Here is a 20,870-nt window from a genome sequence, read left to right on the forward strand (position 1 = left end):
GAGTGCAGTGGTGTGATCATAGCTCACTGTAACCTTAAACTCCTGGGCTCAAGTGATCCTCCTACCTCAGCCTCCTGAGTAGCTGTGTCTACAAGCATGTGCCATGATGCCCAGCTCATGTTTAAATTTTTTGTACAGGCAGGGTCTCTTTATGTTGCCCAGGCTGGATTCAAACTCCTGGTCTCAAGAAATCCTTCAACCTTGGCCTCTCAAACTACATTTTTTATGATGAAAACTTAATGCAGATGTTCCTCGACTTAAAAAGGAGTTATGTCCCAAGAAACTCATCTTAAGTTGAAAATAAGTCAAAAATGCATTTAAGACATCCAACCTACTGAACATCATAGCTTAGCCTCATGCTCAGAACACTTAGAGTTGGGCAAAATCATCTGCAACACGGGACACTGTAGCGTGTTGGTCGTTTGCCCTCGTGATCGAGTGACTGGCTGGGGGCTGTGACTCACTGCCACTGCCCAGCATCACGAGAGACTACTGTAAGGCATATCGCTAGCCTGGGGAAAGATCAAAATTCAAAATTCAAAGTGTGGTTTCTACTGAATGCAGATTTTTTTCACACCTTTGAAGCAAAAAATCATAAGTAGAACCATCATAAGTCAGAGACTGTTTCTTCTAGTCAGAACCTTTTCCCCCAAAACTATTTTAAAATAAATAAATAGGTCTGCTTTAAAATAAGTAATTAGTCTATCACTCAATATTTACATTGAACATCTATAAAAAGCAGAACTTTATGCTAGATCTTCATTGGGATTTTTAAAAAGGAGCTTAAGAGACTGTCCTTTACTTTGGGGAGTTTATCGTCTTCTTAAAGACATAAGACTTAGACACACAGAATTACAGAATTAGACAGTCAATTTATAATAAACAGCTAGGTTATGAGATCTTTTAGGGTAAGGAATCAAAGCTTATTCATCAATATACACCCAGATCCTTGCACATTACCTAGAATATGATATGAGTTCTATATGTATTAGCCAGTCAAAGAAGGAATGAATTAATGAATAATAAATTAATAAAAAAATGAATGCTGGATGATTTGGGACCAGGGAGTAGCATGAGATGGCTACAGAATTGGCAGTGTCATTCATAATCATGTTTCAGCTACCGTCTATAAGTTGATGACTCCTGAATCCTTACCTCTTCCATGAGTTTCAGGCAAACATTTAAAGCAGCAAACTTGATGTTGACACCTAGGTGTTCCAAAGGCACCTGCAACGGAACATGGTCAAATTTGAACTCATGTTTTCCACTAACTTGTTCCTCCTTCTCCTTTTGCTAATGCCACCCATGTTAGAATCTTAGAAGTCATCCCAAACTTTTCCCTCAGTCTTCACATTGAACTTATTACTACATCTTGTTATTTCTATTTCTTCAATAGCTTTGGAATTTGATTTTTCCTCCCTTTTGGTCTCCTTCCCTCCAGCCACACTTCCTTACCATCTATTTTCCTTATTGTTGTCAAACTAATTTTCCCAAAATGAAAAGTTAATCATTCTTCTCTATTCCTTAGATTGTCTAATGGCTCCTCAGTGCTGTGAGATAAAACCCATACTTCTCAGTTAGCCTGGCTTACAACGTCTTCCATGACCTGGTCCTGTCTGCCTCGCTCACCTCCTCCCTACAATGCTAGAAGCTCTTGTGATGGGGACTGTATTGTATTCATCTTTGAAGTTTCAATGCCGAACACAGTTTTGGGAACCCAATAAAGGTTTTCTAGATGAATGAACCGAGGTGATGAGACCTGAAATAGGCTTTGAAGATTGAGCCGGAAGGATAAAATATAGAGAGAAGATCTATTCTGGGTCCTTCAAATGATTATTGGGTGATTGTGTTAAGCTTATTGATGAAAGAGATTCCTTGTCATTAATATTTGTATCCCTATGGCCTATCAAGTAGGCATTCAGTCAACTTTGGATTAATTAATATGCAAGTCAACAAATGGCATTATATTGTATTTGGCCAAGCAAACATTTCTTTTGGAAAATGTAATTCTAAATTAATTAAGAGTAATTTATTTAGAGAAGAGATAAAAATTCCATTCTCTGTGAAGGGGTCACTATGCTGGCCAGATACCTGAGCAAACAGACCAGGCCTCGAGGCAATTTAATCAAGCACATTTCTCATTGCCCAGAATGTGGACCTGCTGTTGGAGAGGACACCTGTCTTCCTGAGGTCAGTGGCTCCAGCACTAGATTTATGAACTGTAACAAGATCTGGCTACAGATGCTGCCAAAACAGGGATATCCCAACATGCTGTTACTGGATGCTAATTTTGGATAAATACCTCCTTGAGGCTTTAAGTCTTTCAAAATGAAGATTGTATGTTCTCATAAATCATAAATACTACTGGAGTTTCCATTTCAGTGAATAGTCAAACTAATTTTTTTGTAGTTGGGATATGTAATGGATATGCTGGCATTTTTATGCTTATATTGAGGGTTCAGAATTCACTATTTTACAAAGTCCTAGGAACTTGTTTGCAAAGTAATGTGTTATGAACAGTGACCCTGATGCAACATGATCGCTCCCTTCGGAGAACTTGCAAGTACATTTAGTTAGTTAAAGCTTCTGCCAGTATGTTTCTAGCCCAGAGGATAAAAAGGATATGTCCAGTTGCCAGTTGCTCTTATCTGTTGCTTCTCCTGATGCCTAATTTGAAGAATTTCCATTTTGCTGCAGGTTCATGTCTCTGAGTTACCTTACCCCTGGACTTTTCCCCAACTGTTAGAGTCTCTTGAGGAAACTCAGCAGTCCATATGCGTGCCTTTCATTTAAAACACAAAAGGATAAGCTGGTTAAAATATCAATAGTCAAAACTTTGTAAACCATATTTTTGATAGGAAGGATATTAATTGGCTTTATTAGTTAAATGAGGAGGGTACTTAATAATACTCTGCCATCGTTAATCTGAAATGGGGCTAAATGCTTTTTACTATCATGCCTACAGGAAGTGATTTTTCTTGCTTTCAGTTTAACCAGATAGAAACTTCAGGAAACAAAGCTTAACTTTTAAAATGAAACGGTTTCTTTTTGACCCTCTAGGGCAGAGAATGGAGAGATGAAAAGGAAGGAGGCCAATTTATTCATCCTGGTGTCCAAGAGGCTTGAGTTTTAAGGAAGATTTCCCGAGAGATGATAGGGTGTCAATTACAGTTCTCTAAAAAATTTATAAGGCAATTTGATTTTTAATGCTTCTGTAATCTCAGTGTAGTGGCTTTTCATAGCCCTAAGCTATATGTTTAAATGCACATCTCAACGTCAAAGTGGCTTTTTACACATCACCCCTTCCTGCTGTTTCCAAAATGATTTCTCTCTTAATTATTTGCAGACTTAGCGATTTTATTGGAGAACAATGTAAAATGCCCCCAACTAGTGAGCAAAGCTGTCACCTGGTGCCTTCAAATATAGTCAGGAGCAGATGCAGCCTAGTTGGAGTTTGGTACCTTGGAACATTGATGAGGGGCAGGATAGCGTGGTGGTTAGGAGCCTCAGCTCTGGCATCTGGTAAACTAGGTTTTGAGTCCAGGCTCCACTGCTCACTGCAAGACTTGTGCAAGTTACTTAGACTATGGGAAGGGAGCAATAGCACCTACTGAGTGCAACACAGTGCCTAGCACATAACAAATGCTTGGCAAATCTTATTAGCTAAAAAGAAATCAAGCATTGGCAGCAGTAGAACTTTATGCCTATGCATTTTGTAGTGCGCCTTGAGGATACAATAGTGTATAAGATACTTGTTCCACACCTCCTGGGCTGGTTAGGTGAAAGGATATATAGCCACACATGTTTAGGTAGACATATATAAAATAAGTTGAGGCGGCACATATATAAGTGGTTGAGGAATCAAGGAAGGTTTGTCACGGAGAAAAGAAAAGAGGTTGGCCTGGAGGAGCCAGATAAGCTGACCACAAGGCAGAGGGCATTCTCAGGGCTGTCACAGTTGCATAATTGACTTTTCTTGTCAACTTCATTGAATGTCTCAGGTACCTCAATGGCTAAGAATTCATGGGACAGGGAGGTGGGGGTGAACATAAAAAGCTATTGACTGGGTGAGGCATGGTGGCTCATGCCTGTAATCCTAGCACACTGAGAGGCTGAGGCAGGAGGATCATTTGAGCTCAGTAGTTTGAGACTAACCTGATCAAAGCGAGATACCATCTCTACTAAAAATACAAAAAATTAGCCGGGTGTGGTGGTGTGAGCCTGTAATCCCAGATACTGGGGGGGCTGAGGCAGGAGGATCACTTGAGCCCAGGAGCTTGAGGTTGCAGTGAGCTACGATGCTGCCACTGCACTCTACCTGGGGCAACAGAGGGAGTCTCTGTCTCAAAAAAAAAAAAAAAAAAAGCCATTGACTGATTTTTTTTCCATCACTGGATATTTTCAGTTTGGTCATTTGAAAATAAAAATTTGTTGCTAGCTTAAAAATACTTGTTTTCCTTAACTAAATACTTTGTCAAATGCAGAATGGAAATAATCTGCCGTAACAAAATAAAAAACTACTTATGCACCTATATGTGCCTAGTTTTCTTTGGGGATAACATAAACAGATATGATCCTTGGCCTTAAGATTCCATGAAAACTCTGAACCATCCAAGTTTATATATAGTTTACTAAATCATCCTTAAGGAAAAGTATGTGATCTAATTTAGGACAGGAGAAACATGATAGTGATTTCAACTAGGGTAGTGGCAATGAAAAGAGGGAGAAGTGTATAGATTCAAGATCCTCATGGACAGCCTATTTTAGACATGACTTATTGTGAGGAGAACAAGCTAGTAGCTAACATTTTCCAAAAGACTCTTCTTTAAAGACAATAAAATGGTGCTCTGTTATAGCCAGAAACTATATTAAAAGATAGTAAAACAAAAAACCCTAAACATTGACATACTAAGGGTAGAACTACTGAAACGTCTCCCTTGGAACCATACTCATTCATTTGAAAATGAGTTTATTATATTTCCTACTGGGTGCCAAGCACTATGTGTTAGGAACTGCATATACAGTAGTGAACAAAACATACATTTCCTACTCTCATGGAGCTAGAGGAAGACAGACAATAAACAAGTAAGCAAATAAACCACTATGTAATTACATAATCATCCATTTGCTCATTTCAGAAATAATTGAGTGTTGGGAAGTATATTGAGTTTGGGAATATGATGAAAAGCAAAAACAGCCCAGTCCCTCTCTCCATGGAGTTTACTGTCTGAAGGGAGAGACAACTTAGTCCAAGAGTCTCACTAAAGAAGGTAAAGTTGTAACTGTGCTAAGAGCTATGAAGGAATATAAAATAAGGAAATGTGAAATGTGATTTCACAAGAAGGTCAAGGAAGTCTTCCTTTTTTTTGAGACAGAGTCTCACTTTGTTGCCCAGGCTAGAGTGAGTGCCATGGCATCAGCCTAGCTCACAGCAACCTCAATCTCCTGGGCTCAAGCAATCCTCCTGCCTCAGCCTCCCAAGTAGCTGGGACTACAGGCATGCGCCACCATGCCCGGCTAATTTTTTTTTGGTGTGTATATATATATATATTTTTTTTTTAAGTTGGTCAATTAATTTCTTTCTATTTTTTTAGTTAAGATGAGGTCTCATTCAGGCTGGTTTGGAACTCCTGACCTTGAGCAATCTGCCCGCCTCAGCCTCCCAGAGTGAAGGAAGTCTTCCTTTAAGGGAGTTAAGAATGGCTTGAGGCTGGGCGCAGTGGCTCATGCCTATAATCCTAGCACTCTGGGAGGCCGAGGCTGCAGGATCTCTCAAGATCAGGAGCAAGAGCGAGACCAGTTTGAGCAAGAGCGAGACCTGGTCTCTACTAAAAATAGAAAGAAATTAATTGGCCAACTAAAAATATATAGAAAAAAATTTTGCTTGAGCCCAGGAGTTTGAGGTTGCTGTGAGCTAGGTTGACGCCTCGGCACTCTAGCCCAGGCAACAGAGTGAGACTCTGTCTCAAAAAAAAAAAAAGAAAAGAAAAGAAAAGAAGCCGGGCGTGGTGGCTCACGCCTGTAATCCTAGCACTCTGGGAGGCTGAGGCGGGCGGATTGCTCAAGGTCAGGAGTTCGAAACCAGCCTGAGCAAGAGCGAGACCCCGTCTCTACTATAAATAGAAAGAAATTAATTGGCCAACTAATATATATATAAAATTAGCCGGGCATGGTGGCACATGCCTGTAGTCCCAGCTACTCAGGAGGCTGAGGCAGGAGGATTGCTTGAGCCCAGGAGTTTGAGGTTGCTGTGAGCTAGGCTGATGCCACGGCACTCACTCTAGCCTGGGCAACAAGCGAGACTCTGTCTCAAAAAAAAAAAAAAAAAAAAAAAAGAAAAGAAAAGAAAAGAAAAGAAAAAAGAAAAATGGCCTGAGAACTGTAGGATGAGGAAGAGTTAGGTAGACAAAGGGAGGGAGAAGACAGTGTTCCAGACAGAGGGAACAGCATGTGGCAAAAGAGACTGCAAGATGGTTAGTGTGTCCAGAAGAGGAAGAGGAACCCATGGAGGAGACAGAGAGGGAGCGGCAGAAGGTGAAGGAGCAAACCCAGGGAGTACTGGTCGTGGAGGCCGTGGGGAAATGCGGTTTCCAAAAGAGGACATGGATGACAGAGTCAAATGCTGCTGAGAGGTTAAGTAATACGAGAACTGAAAAATGTCCCCTGGATTTCTCAACATGTAGGTCATTGGTGAGCTCAGTGGAATGATGGGCCAGAAGCCAGAATGGAATGGTTTGAGAGTGAGTGGAAGGTGAAGAAACAAAGGGAGCAAGAGCATTGATTAGGAGTTGCATTTGGCCACACATAATGGAATCTGATGACAGTAGCTTAACTATTTTTTTCACATAACGAGAATGACTGAGGATGACAGTTCAGGCTGTTGCTATGGCTCCATGATGACATCACTTCCTTAGAATCGTTCTGTCATCCTCACCATGCAGCTTTCCATTGTGAATGCAAGAAGGCTACCTGCTCTCAAATCAGTGTTTCAGATAAGAGGAAATAAGAAGGAAGAAACATAAAGGAGAAATGTCTGGTGCCTGTATCAGGAAGGCAAAAATTTGCTGTAAATTCTGAGCTGACTTCAGCTTATACATCATTGGCCAGAACTGTGTCCCATGGCCACTGCTAGCTGCAAGGGAGGCTGGGAAATGTAGCTTTTTGGCTAGGCCTATTGCTACCCCCACCTCCCCAAATCAGTTTCTGTTAGAAAGGAGGGAAGATGGATATGAGGAAGGCAACTACAACAGCCACACAACAAGTACAAATCACACATTCAGAAAGTGTATCCATAAAGGGGAAGAGAGAGGTGAGATGATAATTAGAGGAGGATGTGGGATTGAGTGACTTTTTTAAAAATTGGAAATGACTTGAATGCATTTAGAGCTTGATGAGAAGAATTGAATCAAGGTGGGAGGGGATTGAATATACAAGAGCAAAAAAGGATAATTGATAACATAATGTTCCTTAGAAGGAAGGATGGAATGGAATCTAAATCAGAAAAGGAGGATTAACATTAAAGAGCAATCAGGATAAGCTCTCTATTTTAATACCAGGTAGGAGGAAAGCTAGGCTTATATGTTTTATATTGAGGAGATGGGGCTTCTATTTCCTCTATAATGTAGGAGGTGAGGTTAGCTGTTGCCAATGAGAAGGTAAGAGGGGCTAGTTAGAGAATTGAGAAGTTAAAGTTTGAAATAGCAGTTGTGGAGAGTGAATTAGTCATTTGATCCGAGAAATTTCACAGGAGACATTTCTATGATGGTAATATTATAATATGAATTGTTATATTTCCCAAGTGGACCAATGACTATCATGAAAGGCAATCATCTTTAAAAGTACCCAATTGGGCCGGGCACGGTGGCTCACGCCTGTAATCCTAGCACTTTGGGAGGCCGAGGCAGGTGGATCGCTAGAGGTCAGGAGTTCGAAACCAGCCTGAGCAAGAGCAAGACCCCGTCTCTACTATAAATAGAAAGAAATTAATTGGCCAACTAATATATATAGAAAAAATTAGCCAGGCATGGTGGCGCATGCCTGTAGTCCCAGCTACTCAGGAGGCTGAGGCAGCAGGATTGCTTGAGCCCAGGAGTTTGAGGTTGCTGTGAGCTAGGCTGATGCTACGGCACTCACTCTAGCCTGGGCAACAAAGCGAGACTCTGTCTCAGAAAAAAAAAAAAAGTACCCAATTGACAGAATCAAGCACTTACTGAATATAATGAATTTTCCATGCTTTGCCTAATGAAAGCCTAATTTTCCATGTTCTTATTAAGTGAAACACTTTTTCTAAACTGACCAGGGAAGAAAAGTTTAGTAACCTTCAATTGCTAAAGGAAAGTATTCATGGGAACTAAAGTATTATGCAAAAATGAAAAGTCAGAAAATCCAAGGACAAGCTAGCTATACCACACACACAGAATCCTTGGATTTCTGAGAAATGGAGAAAGAACTTCAAGAAGTATGTATTTGTGTGTGAAGGACACAAATATAAGGACAAGTTGGAATACAGAAAAATCATAGTAATTATAAATTCTGGAACACTTTTAAAAAGCCATAATTATCATTCCATATTTTTTTGGGTCCATCAAGAATAGATCTGGAATTTCTAAATTGGTATGCATGTATATAAATTACTACATCTTCTTACATTCTAACAAATTCTAATTCGACCTGAACTTGAAATGAAAAGCCTGAAAGTGCCTTACAATTATAAATCTAGGAATATTTAAGTTAGTTGTGGGGAGATATATCATTTGAGTTTGTGAACTGTTATCATGTCCCCTTGACAAAGTCTACTGTGCTTCATAAATTGAGAAATGTAGTCACCTGATTGTTTTAAATGAGTGGTATGAATATAGAAATGGGTAAAGAGAAAAACAGAATCAGTATTTGGCTTTTACTGACAGAATATAAAAGATAATAAATTTATTCTTTTTTTCTTTTTTTTTTTGAGACAGAGTCTCACTCTGTTGCCTGGGCCAGAGTGCTGTGGCGTCAGCCTAGCTCACAGCAACCTCAAACTCCTAGGCTCAAGCAATCCTCCTGCCTCAGCCTCCTGAGTAGCTGGGACTACAGGCATGCACCATCATGCCTGGCTAATTTTTTCTATATATTTTTAGTTGGCCAATTAATTTCTTTCTATTTTTAGTAGAGACAGGGTCTTGCTCTTGCTCAGGCTGGTTTCAGACTCCTGACCTTGAGCAATCTACCCACCTTGGCCTCCTAGAGTGCTAGGATTACAGGCGTGAGCCACCGCGCCCGGAAAATTTATTATTTTTTTCAGATGTAATCACTTGTTCTTGTGCTACATTAATTATTTGATAAGTCCATTTCTTTGTACCCAAAACAGTTAGAAAAGTAGATAGCAATGTGGTTAAATTGTATTTGGGAGATATTTTTAAAAAGAATTTTAAAACATTACTGTAACCGTTACCCATTGCTGATAAGGAAGATGCAGTAGGAAATCATTGGAAAAAGGCAAGTTTTAATCATCCCATTGATCAAACACATGTATTTAATAACATGGAAAATCAGAAGGGAAATTGCTTGTTGCAAGCATTAGAATTTTTTAAATGAATTTTTATTTTGTTCTCTAAATGCTTTATCTACAAAAGTCTTGCCACTCTCCAGCAATTACTACTTCATTTCTACCACCTAAAATATTAGTACCAGTTGGAATCCAGTCCAAGAAACTTGACTTTTAAAGCCGCTGACTGCAAAAGGTTCTTTCACCTAATTTATTTGTTGCATTTGATGTTGACATATAACATTCTCTTCTGCTGCTTCTAGAAATGGAATTTTATCTGGATTTAATTTGCAATTTTAACCAATTCTAGCATTGGAGGGTTTCATTTGCAGCATTAAAATAAAATTCTAGTTCTGATTATATTTCAAAAGGTCAGAGGTTTCTCTTAGTAAATGTTACTATTTGTTAGTCTCTTTATTTCACGCATTTGTTGTCAAATGAAAAGTCTGAATGTCTTTTCAGTTAAGTATTTATCCTAACAACTGATCATGACAATAAATCTGGCCACAGGACTCAAATGATTACAAATTAGACCAGCTTCATTCTAATTTGGGTAGGGTGCTGTGATAGTTTTGCCCAAGTGAGTAAATACCTAGCCTCTTGTTGGGTGCTGTTAGAGTCACAAAAGTAGGCCTTTAAGGCAGTGCCATTCCTAGTTGGACAGATGAAGGATACATTCCTGAAACAAATGGAGAATAATGTGAGGAAAATCTATCCATCCATGTGAAACTATAGTTGACATCTATCTGTTGATTTTGCCCTTCTAACCTTGATTCCTGCCTCTGACATTGTGCTGACAGTCCTTTGGGAATCCATCGCTTCCTACTCTCAGTCCATTTGGCTTTGGTGGGGCTGTCTCACTGTTTAGATCCAGGACGAGTGCACAATTCATACCTGGTCCCTCTTTGCACTCCATCCACCTGGCAACCACCATTGGCTCAGATGCGAGAACATGACTCAAGAGAGTTCAATCAGAGCTAATCCCAAGACTTTCTGGAAGTATTTAGAAAGAAAAACTCTCTATCATCTGAGGTTATTAAGCTGAAAGGGTATAATTTTGGAACTCCTGGCTTCAAATGACCTTCCTGCTTCAGCCTCCCAAAGTGCTAGGATTATAGGTGTAAGCCACTGTGCCTGGCCAGGAAGAGTATAATTCTGGAGCCACTGGTAGATGCCTTGTCTTTACCTATAGAAAGCCTGCCTGAGAGTGAATACAACGATTTTACTTTATTTTATTTTATTTTATTTTATTTTATTTTATTTTATTTTATTTTATTTTATTTTATTTTAGAGAGAGGGTCTCACTCAGTCTCCCAGGTTGCAGTGCAGTGGTGTGATCTTAGCTCACTGCAGCCTCGAACTTCTGGGCTCAGGCAAGCCTCCTGCCTCAGCTTCCCAAGCAGCTGAGATGATAGGTGTGAATGACTATGCTCAGCTTTTTTTTATTATTATTTTTTAGTTTATTTTTCTTTTCCTAGGGATTTTATGTCTAGCAAAACTGACTCAAATACAAAAGGCACAAATAAACTGCTATCAGGGAATGTTGTTCTCATGTGCCTTTCCCCGGGAATATATTAGAGAATGAGCTTCAGGCAGTCAAAATAACTAGAGAGACATCAACATAAGGGCTGGTGGCGAGTATTAAATATACAATTATTTATAGAACTAAGATAAATGAGAGTTGAGAGAAAGAGAATATAGCATGTAAGGGCTATGTACTCTAACAGTGAAGTTATAGAACAGATATTTTTAAATGGGGGAAATGAATATAACATAGGCAAAAAATTTCAGCTGTTTTCAGTAACCATATTGGTGGTGGTACTGTTAGTGTTGACATTAGTGTTGTAACTATTAATTATTCGATCATTCCCTGTGTCCTTGAGAACTAGGATTCTTGGTGTAGAAGAAAGAAGATACAAATGTGACATTGAAGAGGTTAAGTAAAAATGCTGAATTTGAGTTGGGAGTGCAGCATTACTTTATCATTAAAATGAGCACAGAAGGCCGGGCGAGGTGGCTCACGCCTGTAATCCTAGCACTCTGGGAGGCCGAGGCGGGTGGATTACTCGAGGTCAGGAGTTCGAAACCAGCCTGAGCAAGAGCGAGACCCCATCTCTGCTATAAATAGAAAGAAATTAATTGGCCAACTAATACATATAGAAAAAATTAGCCGGGCATGGTGGCGCATGCCTGTAGTCCCAGCTACTTGGGAGGCTGAGGCAGAAGGATTGCTTGAGCCCAGGAGTTTGAGGTTGCTGTGAGCTAGGCTGACGCCATGGCACTCACTCTAGCCTGGGCAACAAAGTGAGACTCTGTCTCAAAAAAAACAAAAAACAGGCCGGGCGCTGTGGCTCACGCCTGTAATCCTAGCTCTTGGGAGGCCGAGGCGGGCGGATTGCTCAAAGGTCAGGAGTTCAAAACCAGCCTGAGCAAGAGTGAGACCCCGTCTCTACTATAAATAGAAAGAAATTAATTGGCCAACTGATATATATATATAAAAAATTAGCCGGGCATGGTGGCACATGCCTGTAGTCCCAGCTACTCGGGAGGCTGAGGCAGGAGGATCGCTTGAGCCCAGGAGTTTGAGGTTGCTGTGAGCTAGGCTGACGCCACGGCACTCACTCTAGCCTGGACAACAAAGCGAAACTCTGTCTCAAAAAAAAAAAAAAAAAAAAAACACCTAGATACTAGATGTTTGACAAGTGAAAAACAAAACAAAACAAAAACTAGATATACATTTTCAAGGTCTCTCTACTTAAAAGGCTTAGAAACAATTATCATCCTAGAAGCAGTGAGCATCCCTAGTACCTAGATTATTGTCTTGCAATACCATTTCTCACACTGGTTGGTAAATAGCTTCACACTGATCTCCTAAGGACCCTGCTGCTGCCCAGCCCCTCTCTGAGGATCCCAAAGAAATATACACTAAAGCACTCATACCTGGCACTGTAGGGGTCTTCAGGACCCTTCTCTAGTCCCACTATGGCGAGTGTCTATATCCATACCCATGCCCTTTTCAGCTGAATACCCTTCCGCCCCCATCATTAATATAAACATCATTTATTGAATGAAATTTATTGAACATCCTCTATATGCTAGATATGTAAGTCATGCAGCATGCTAGAAAGGTTGGGATGGTTGAGACACAGAGCCTGGGAGAAGGCAGCAGTGGGAACCAATCATTAGAAAAGGGGGACCCTTCTTAGCTGGGAAGAATAGAAGTCTTAACATCCAGTGCTAGGGAGAGTGGCTAAACTCCATTGAGGCAATGGCATGCAAGGGATGGTCTGATCTGAGGACTAAGAAGTGCAACTAGGTGTGGTGGCTCATGCCTGTAATCCTAGCACTTTGGGAGGCCTAGGCTTGAGGCCAGAAGTTTGAGACCAACCTGAGCAAGAGCAAGACCCCATCTCTACAAAAAAGAAGAAAAATTAGCCAGGTGTGGTGGCACGTACCTGTAATTCTAGCTACTGGGGAGGCTGACGCAGGAGGATTGCTTGAGCCCAGGAGTCTGAGGTTGCAGTGAGCCATGATGATGCCACGGCACTTTAGCCAGGGTGAAAGAGCAAGATCTTGTCTCAAAAAAGAAAAGAAGAAGAAGAAGTGGGTAGTGGTGCTGACTTTGGGAACTCTGGGCAATTGTTGTGGTGCCAGAGTCTAGAGCCAGATTAATTGGAAGTAAGGGCACCTGAAGAGTGACCCAGCAGTGAAGATGATGGACACAAGAGAGAGGACAGTACAGGTTTCAGCAGGGCGGCTTTCTACTTTGCTGTTTCCTTAAAATGCCACCCCAGGAGGCGGAAGGAATCTCAGGTGCTGGATCCCCCAAAGTAAAGGAATCTGACAGGCTGCCCAAGGAAATTGTGTCCAAATAATGCGGCCCATGTAAAAAGCTAGGTTATCTTGCCTATATCGATGCTAAAATGCCTAATGTAAGAGAAAAATATTTGTTTCTATATTCTACTTATTTTGGAGTGAGTATCATCATACTCACTGGGGCAGACAGCAATAATAACATTACCATTTATTGCACGTACCACATGCCAAACACTGTTGTAGATAACTGATGAAACGTATCTCATTTTATCCTCACAGCCACCCTTGGAGTTAAGTACTGTTGTTCCCCTTTACAGAAGAAGAAACTGAAACTGGCCCAGTAAGCTTAATTCGCCCAAGAGCACATGGCCGATGAATGACCCAGACAGGATTTTAGCCCTTACACCACTGTTCCAGTAAGGTGTTGAGCTCTTTTTTTTTTTTTTTTTTTTTTTTGAGACAGAGTCTCACTTGTTGCCCAGGCTAGAGTGAGTGCCGTGGCGTCAGCCTAGCTCACAGCAACCTCAAACTCCTGGGCTCAAGCGATCCTCCTGCCTCAGCCTCCCAAGTAGCTGGGACTACAGGCATGTGCCACCATGCCCAGCTAATTTTTTCTGTATATATTAGTTGGCCAATTAATTTATTTCTATTTATAGTAGAGATGGGGTCTCGCTCTTGCTCAGGCTGGGCTGGTTTTGAACTCCTGACCTCGAGCAATCTGCCCACCTTGGCCTCCCAGAGTGCTAGGATTACAGGGATGAGCCACCGCACCCAGCCTGAATTGGTCTTTAGCTAGCAAAACTGGGATCCCAGCCTATTTCTCACGATCCCTTCTAGAATGACAAGACCATGCTGCCCTCTACCAGCATCAGTGACATTGGCCACTGGGCATTTTCAAAACTATCGGCATTTAGAGTGCTAAAAACACTTCCACAAACATTTTGCTCAAACTTACCACATATGTTATAGGCACTCTAGCCCACACATAAAAATTAATGAAAAATTTGCTTGAATATGAATTCAATTTGTGTAAAGACCAGTTATACTCATTGTACCATTATTCACTTTTTCTATAATCTGTCTGTTAAAAATGTAATTTTTCTTCTAGAGAAGTAAAAAAGTGACTTAGGTTTTTTTCATCCTTTTATTTATTGTTTGTGTATCACTTCTTTTAACAGAAAATTTCAAACATGCATAGAGAATAGAATAATGAGACTCCAAGTATCACCCAGCTTCAACAATGATCATTTTTAAGTTTGATGACATGATTTCTGGTAGAGCTATTTCTCAAATCTTTCTGATATAATTACTACTTCATTCAGATAATATCTTGATGTTTCCACATCATTGGTATACTTACTGCCTTACACTAATTAATCATAGCAGATGTAAGGGACATTCAATATACTATTAAATACTGTTGTTGAATTTAACTCACCATAATCCATAACATATTTGTTTTAACTAGGAATATGACTATTTTGATTTTTTTTTTTTTTTTTTTTTTTTGAGACAGAGTCTCACTCTGTTGCTCGGGCTAGAGTGCTGTGGCATCAGCCCAGCTCACAGCAACCTCAAACTTCTGGGCTCAAGCGATCCTTCTGCCTCAGCCTCCAGAATAGCTGGGACTACAGGCATGCACCACCATGCCTGGATAATTTTTTCTATATATTTTTAGTTTGCCAATTAATTTCTTTCTATTTTTTTTTTTTTTTTTAGTAGAGACAGGGTCTCACTCTTGTTCAGGCTGGTTTTGAACTCCTGACCTTCAGTGATCCTCCTGCCTCGGCCTCCCAGAGTACTAGGATTATAGGCGTGAGCAACCACGCCTGGCCTATTTTGAGTTTTAAGGGTTCTTTCTTTCTTCTTTCGGCCAGGAAGGATCTTGCTATGCTACCCGGACTAGCCTTGAATTCCAGGGTCAAGTGAGCCTCTTGCTTCAGCCTCTCCAGAAGCTGGAACTATAGGTGAACATGTCTGTTGAGTTTTAAGTTTTAACTTAGCTTGTGTTTGAAAATGAATCTGTTTGGTATCTGTTGGCCTCTTGGTTTGGTCCATGTCTGTCATCTTTCAATATTTTTCATTTTTTTCTTTTTTGAGAAGGTCTCAATCTGTCACTGGGACCAGAGAGCAGTGGTATCATCATAACTCACTGCAACCTCAATCCCCTGGGCTCAAGTGATCCTCCTGCCTCAACCTCCTGTGTAGCTGGGACTACAAGCCTGTGGCACCATGCCTGGATAATTTCTGTATTTTTTTTTAGAGATGGGGTCTTGCTGTGTTGCTCAGGCTGGTCTTGAACTCTTGGCCTCAAGTGATCCTCCTGCCTCAGCCTCCCAAAGTGCTGGGATTACAGGTGTGAGCCACTGCACAAGGCCATAATTGCTTCTTCAAGATATTTGAACCCTGGGAGGCTGAGGCGGGCGGATTGCTCAAGGTCAGGAGTTCTAAACCAGCCTGAGCAAGAGTGAGACTCTGTCTCTACTATAAATATAAATAAATTAATTGGCCAACTAATATATAGAGAAAAAATTAGCCAGGCATGGTGGCGCATGCCTGTAGTCCCAGCTACTCGGGAGGCTGAGGCAGGAGGATTGCTTGAGCCCAGGAGTCTGAGGTTGCTGTGAGCTAGGCTGACGCCACGGCACTCACTCTAGCCTGGGCAACAAAGCAAGACTCTGTCTCAAAAAAAAAAGAAAAGATATTTGAACCTTGACAATTATTCATCTTCCTAATAAAAAACTGTTTAATATTTTGATATATTTTAGTTAAATAAAAAATACTTTTGTCCTATTTACAAGAGACACACATAAAATAAAATGTCAAGGAAAAAATTAAACATAAAGGGATAGAAAAAGATTCAGTAAAGAAATGCTAACAACAAGGCAGATATAGGAATTTTATACTCATTATGCTACTTGGATATTCTGTGAAGCAGTATTGCAGTATTATCCACACATAGCTGTTTTATGGACTAAGTACTCGTATCAGGAAAAAAATAAAACAAGTAGTAAATATGATTTTCTAAGCTCACTATATCATCCATGCCTACCCCCACCCCATTGTTTATAGGACCACCCACAACTCAATACATTCCCAGTGTGGTTTCCCTGGTATTTATATATCCACTTCCAATGGACTCTAGACACAACCCCTCAAGTCTCTACTTCAAAAGTTAGCACTGAATAAAACCAATGACACCTGGAACTGGGGCTCAATGAACCTTATAGTCAAAACCTTAATCTTCCCCCAAGCCCAGTGATATGTCTGCTCTGACTCAGCCCCTTGCAAGCCTGTCCATACCAACTCCAGCTGGATTCCATCATGGGCCCAAACTCAGGTTGAATCTTCACCTAGTGAGAGGCTTCTCAGGATCCTGATCTCCAACCCAGCCTGTGGAGACCCCTCGGCCTCAGCCTTGGGCCTAAGCATGTGGGCTCTTGAGTTTTTCCTCGTCTGTGCCCCATTTAAGGCCCATCCACTGTGGTAGTCCTCCTCCTTCCGTTTCCCTCAACCCCAAACAATCACATGTATACCCCAGGCTTACTCCTACTGAATACATATTACACTGAATGTTATCCTCTTATTCTGCACTGATCACCAACCTTCTTTTTTTTTTTTTTTTTTAATGTTTTGACCATGTTACAGTTAACTGTGGACTCTGTCCACAGTTAAAAAAAAATACATTTTACATTGTGGCAAGGTACATACAAAGTTTTCCCTAAACAATACTTGGTCCCTTACCATTTTGTGATGCAATCTTGTATTTTCTTTTTTATTCTACTTCTGAAGACTCAGCCACTAAATTGATTTCACTAACCATTAAGGGGTAAAGACCTTCAGTTTGCAAACCCTTGCTCTAGAGAACCCACAAGATTCTTTGGCATCTTGTTTATCAGAACCAGGTCAGATAATATTACATGTGAAGGCATGTCTAAAACAAGCACTGCTTTGCTTCCTGGACTTCCTAAGGAGGCATCCTTTCCCACAGAAGGACCCCAGTCCCTAGGATGTGAAAGATGTGCTTTCAGTATTACTGCTGTTGGAAATGGTGGAGGTTTGTTTAAAGCCTTCTAGAAAATAGTTACAATTTGAAATCTTATTAAAGAGCACAGGATTGGAAGTCAGTAACCTGAGTCCTTGTCTCATTCTGCCACTGATCACGGGGAGGTAAATCGCTCAGCCTCTCTGAACCAAGGAGTCTGGATCCAGAGAATGGTATATGAATCTGATGACTCATTCACTCATTCATTTGATCATTCGTTTGACAAATGCTTCAGGCAGGGAGAGACCTGGCTCTCACTGTTCATCTGACAATTCAAGCTGGGGGGGGGCAATGTTATAAATTCATCACATATTATATGTGATCATATGCCAGACTTCTTTCTCCATCAAATTCACGATTCATTCATCAGGCACCATAGGGGAATGAGCCGCTTTATATAAGCACATTACGAAGAAGAATTACATTCATTTATATAAACCATTTAACAAAAATCTGTCTGAGATGTGTAGAGATCATACTATACCTAATTTCATTAGTGGTTTAATTAATTAACTCTAATAGTAAGGAGCCTAATTTTATTTAAATTTTAAGAATTCTTGTACAAGTTTAATTTAAAATATCCAGAATGTAATTTTTGCTCTAATTGCTTCTATTTTCTTTTCTTCCCCACCGCCTTTTAACTCTTTCAGTTTAACTGTAACACCACCAGATGAGTTGGCACAGTGGTAAGAGTATTACTAAAAGCCATTCCTGTACCAACATAAGTGGCAATGGCTTAGCTTTACACAAAAATGATTATGAACTACATAAATTATCACACAGACCCAAATTAAATGTATTCCCAAATCCCCAGTTCAGCATGATCCCAAAAAATGTCCATAGCCACTCCAGTGCCACTTGATAGGAGGGTACTCGTGGGGGAGGAGGAGTCAGGGTGGGGAGACAACAGCCGTTACCTATTGTGGGGTGTGTGGAGACACTCAGCCGGGGAACACATCATCTGGGAGCCCACTCCAAGCTTCGGAAGGGGCTTGGACAAGTCCAGGAGCTTAAGCTTTATGGGCTTCCTGGTAAATCTGCTCCTACAGATTTCAGTTATTGAACGGAAGAGTGAGTATGGTAAGGCAGTTATGAGCATGAATCTGGGATATAATGAATCTCTGTTTGAGGCCAGGTATGGTGGCTCACACCTGTGATCCCAGCACTTTGGGATGCCAAGGCCGGGGCATTGGGGTTAGGGGGAGAATCGCTTGAGCCCAGGAGTTCAAAAAGAATCTCTGGCTTTCAACTCCACCATTTACTAGGTTGTGGCTATGAGCAAATGACTTAATTTCTCTGTGTCTCAGTGTTTTAATCTGGGAAAAGGGGATACTAATATCTAATACATAGGGCTGTTCTGAGTTATTAAAAGAGATTATGCATAAGGTGTGTAGTTTGGTACCTGGCACATGGTTAATGTCAAATATAAGAGCAATACTTAGACTGGGCACGGTGGCTCATGACTGTAATCCTAACACTTTGGGAAGCTGAGGCGGAAGGATCGATTGAGGCCAGGAGTTTGAGACCAGCATGGGCAACATAGCAAGACGTTGTCTCTACAAAAAATAAGAAAAAGTATCTGGGTGTGGTGCTGTGCACCTGTAGTCCTTAAGAGGCTGAGGTGGGAGGATAACTTGGGCCCAGGAGTTCAAGGCTGCAGTGAACTATGACCACACCACTGCACTCCAGTGAGACCCTGTCTCAAAATAAATAAATAAATAAATAAACACAAATAAGAACAATGTTTTATGTGATGTGAAGATGAGGAGAAGGATGATGAGAATGACGATGACAGTGCTGTGTTAAATATAAGTAAGCCAGGGGTTATTGAAGGGTATAATGCTTTTTTTTTTGAGAGACAAGAGTCTCACTGTTGCTCAGGCTAGAGTGCTGTGGCGTCAGCCTAGCTCACAGCAACCTCACACTCCTGGGCTTAAGCCAGGGGTCCTCAAACTTTTTAAACAGGGGGCCAGTTCACTGTCCCTCAGACCGTTGGAGAGTGTGCACTGTGGGCCCGGGACAACTCGGCTGCTAAGCAGGACAGGCAGCAGCGGCAAAAACACCCGGAGGGCTGGATAAATATGCTAGGCAGCCCGCATGTGGCCCTCGGGCCATAATTTGAGGATGCCTGGTAAGCAATCCTTCTCCCTCAGCCTCCCAAGTAGCTGGGACCACAGGCATGTGCCACTATGCCTGGCTAATTTTTTCTATGTATTTTTTAGTTGTCCAGTTAATTTCTTTCTATTTTTAGTAGAGACGGGGGTCTCACTATTGCTCAGGCTGGTCTCGAACTCCTGAGCTCAAACCATCCTCCCAGCTCGGCCTCCCAGAATGCTAGGATTACAGGCATGAGCCCCCGGCCAATCGTGCTTTTTGATCCTAATTAGTGTTTCCAAACAACTGTTTTTGAATTTCTTTGACTTGGTTTTAGTTTCCAAATTTTTTCAAGATTCTGTAATAAAATCTGGTGAAAAATGATGTAAAGAATTTTCTAATGTAGGCCTGACGTGGTGGCTCATGCCTATAATCCAAGCACTTTGGGAGGCTAAAGTGGAAGGATCACTTGAGACCAGCAGTTTGAGATCAGCCTGGGCAACATAGAAAAACCCTGTCTTTACAAAAATTTAAAAATTAGCTGGGCGTGGTGGTGCAGGCCTGTATTCCCAGCTACTAGGGAGGCTGGGGTGGGAGAATCGCTTGAGCCCCAGAGTTCAAGGCTGCAGTGAGCTATGATCACACTACTGCATTCTAGTCTGGACAACAGAGTGAGACCCCGTCACTATTTAAAAAAAAAAATTTTTTTTTTCTAATTTGTGCAGAGAAGTAGCACAACTAAACAGGGGTCAAGGCAGAAAAAAATGATAAAACTTCAAGAAACATTTTCATCACCCAGGATTCAGAGATGTAACTAATTTTCATGCTACTGACAATTAACTCCAAGAGCTGTGACTTCCCTTAGCTCCCTCTCTGCTCTGTGGGCTTCCTGTCCATCCTGTGCCAACTAGAGTCCTTTGCATAATGTTAGCTCTAATTTCCATGATTTTTCCTAGTCACTGTCCCTGTGTAAAACCTTTCTTTGTTTTTGCATAGCTAAAGGTTATAGCAGCAGGGAAGGTTTTAGGATGGGAAAAACATTCTGCCACCCACTTCTTGCCTCTGTAGAGAGCAGCCTCCTCACTTCTCTATCAGAGTTTTGCCAGTGTTTTTAAATGGCCAGATGCTAGACTTGCACACCTAGGAGTGTTAGGCTTCCAAATGCTTGCTCATTGGTTAAGATACTCCCCCCAACAGCCCCCTCTAACTAGAAGGTTTTTTAAAGGGAGAGTTGTAGATGATCCTTATTGATATATGTATTAATATAATTATAAATATATCTTATATATTATGTTTGTTATATAAAAATATATTTTAATTATTTAGCTAATTATAATATATAATATGCATATTTTAGTGTCCAGTGGATAAGTAAATTTAGTGTTTTGA

General features: G+C 40.9%; 1 long non-coding RNA gene across 1 annotated transcript in view; it reads right to left on the reverse strand.

Annotated features, from left to right (window-relative positions):
• Positions 1-1,038: 1,038 nt before the first annotated feature.
• LOC142870039 (uncharacterized) overlaps positions 1,039-20,870 on the reverse strand; it is a 31,927-nt gene continuing 12,095 nt past the window's right edge. Inside the window, exons 2-4 of the long non-coding RNA XR_012918567.1 lie at positions 12,982-13,103; positions 2,717-2,782; positions 1,039-1,227 (exon numbers count right to left, since the gene is read on the reverse strand). This is a non-coding gene — a long non-coding RNA (uncharacterized LOC142870039). The remainder of the gene's footprint in view (positions 1,228-2,716; positions 2,783-12,981; positions 13,104-20,870) is intronic.

The sequence above is a fragment of the Microcebus murinus genome, chromosome 3, assembly GCF_040939455.1.
Source record: "Microcebus murinus isolate Inina chromosome 3, M.murinus_Inina_mat1.0, whole genome shotgun sequence".
Taxonomy (NCBI): domain Eukaryota; kingdom Metazoa; phylum Chordata; class Mammalia; order Primates; family Cheirogaleidae; genus Microcebus; species Microcebus murinus.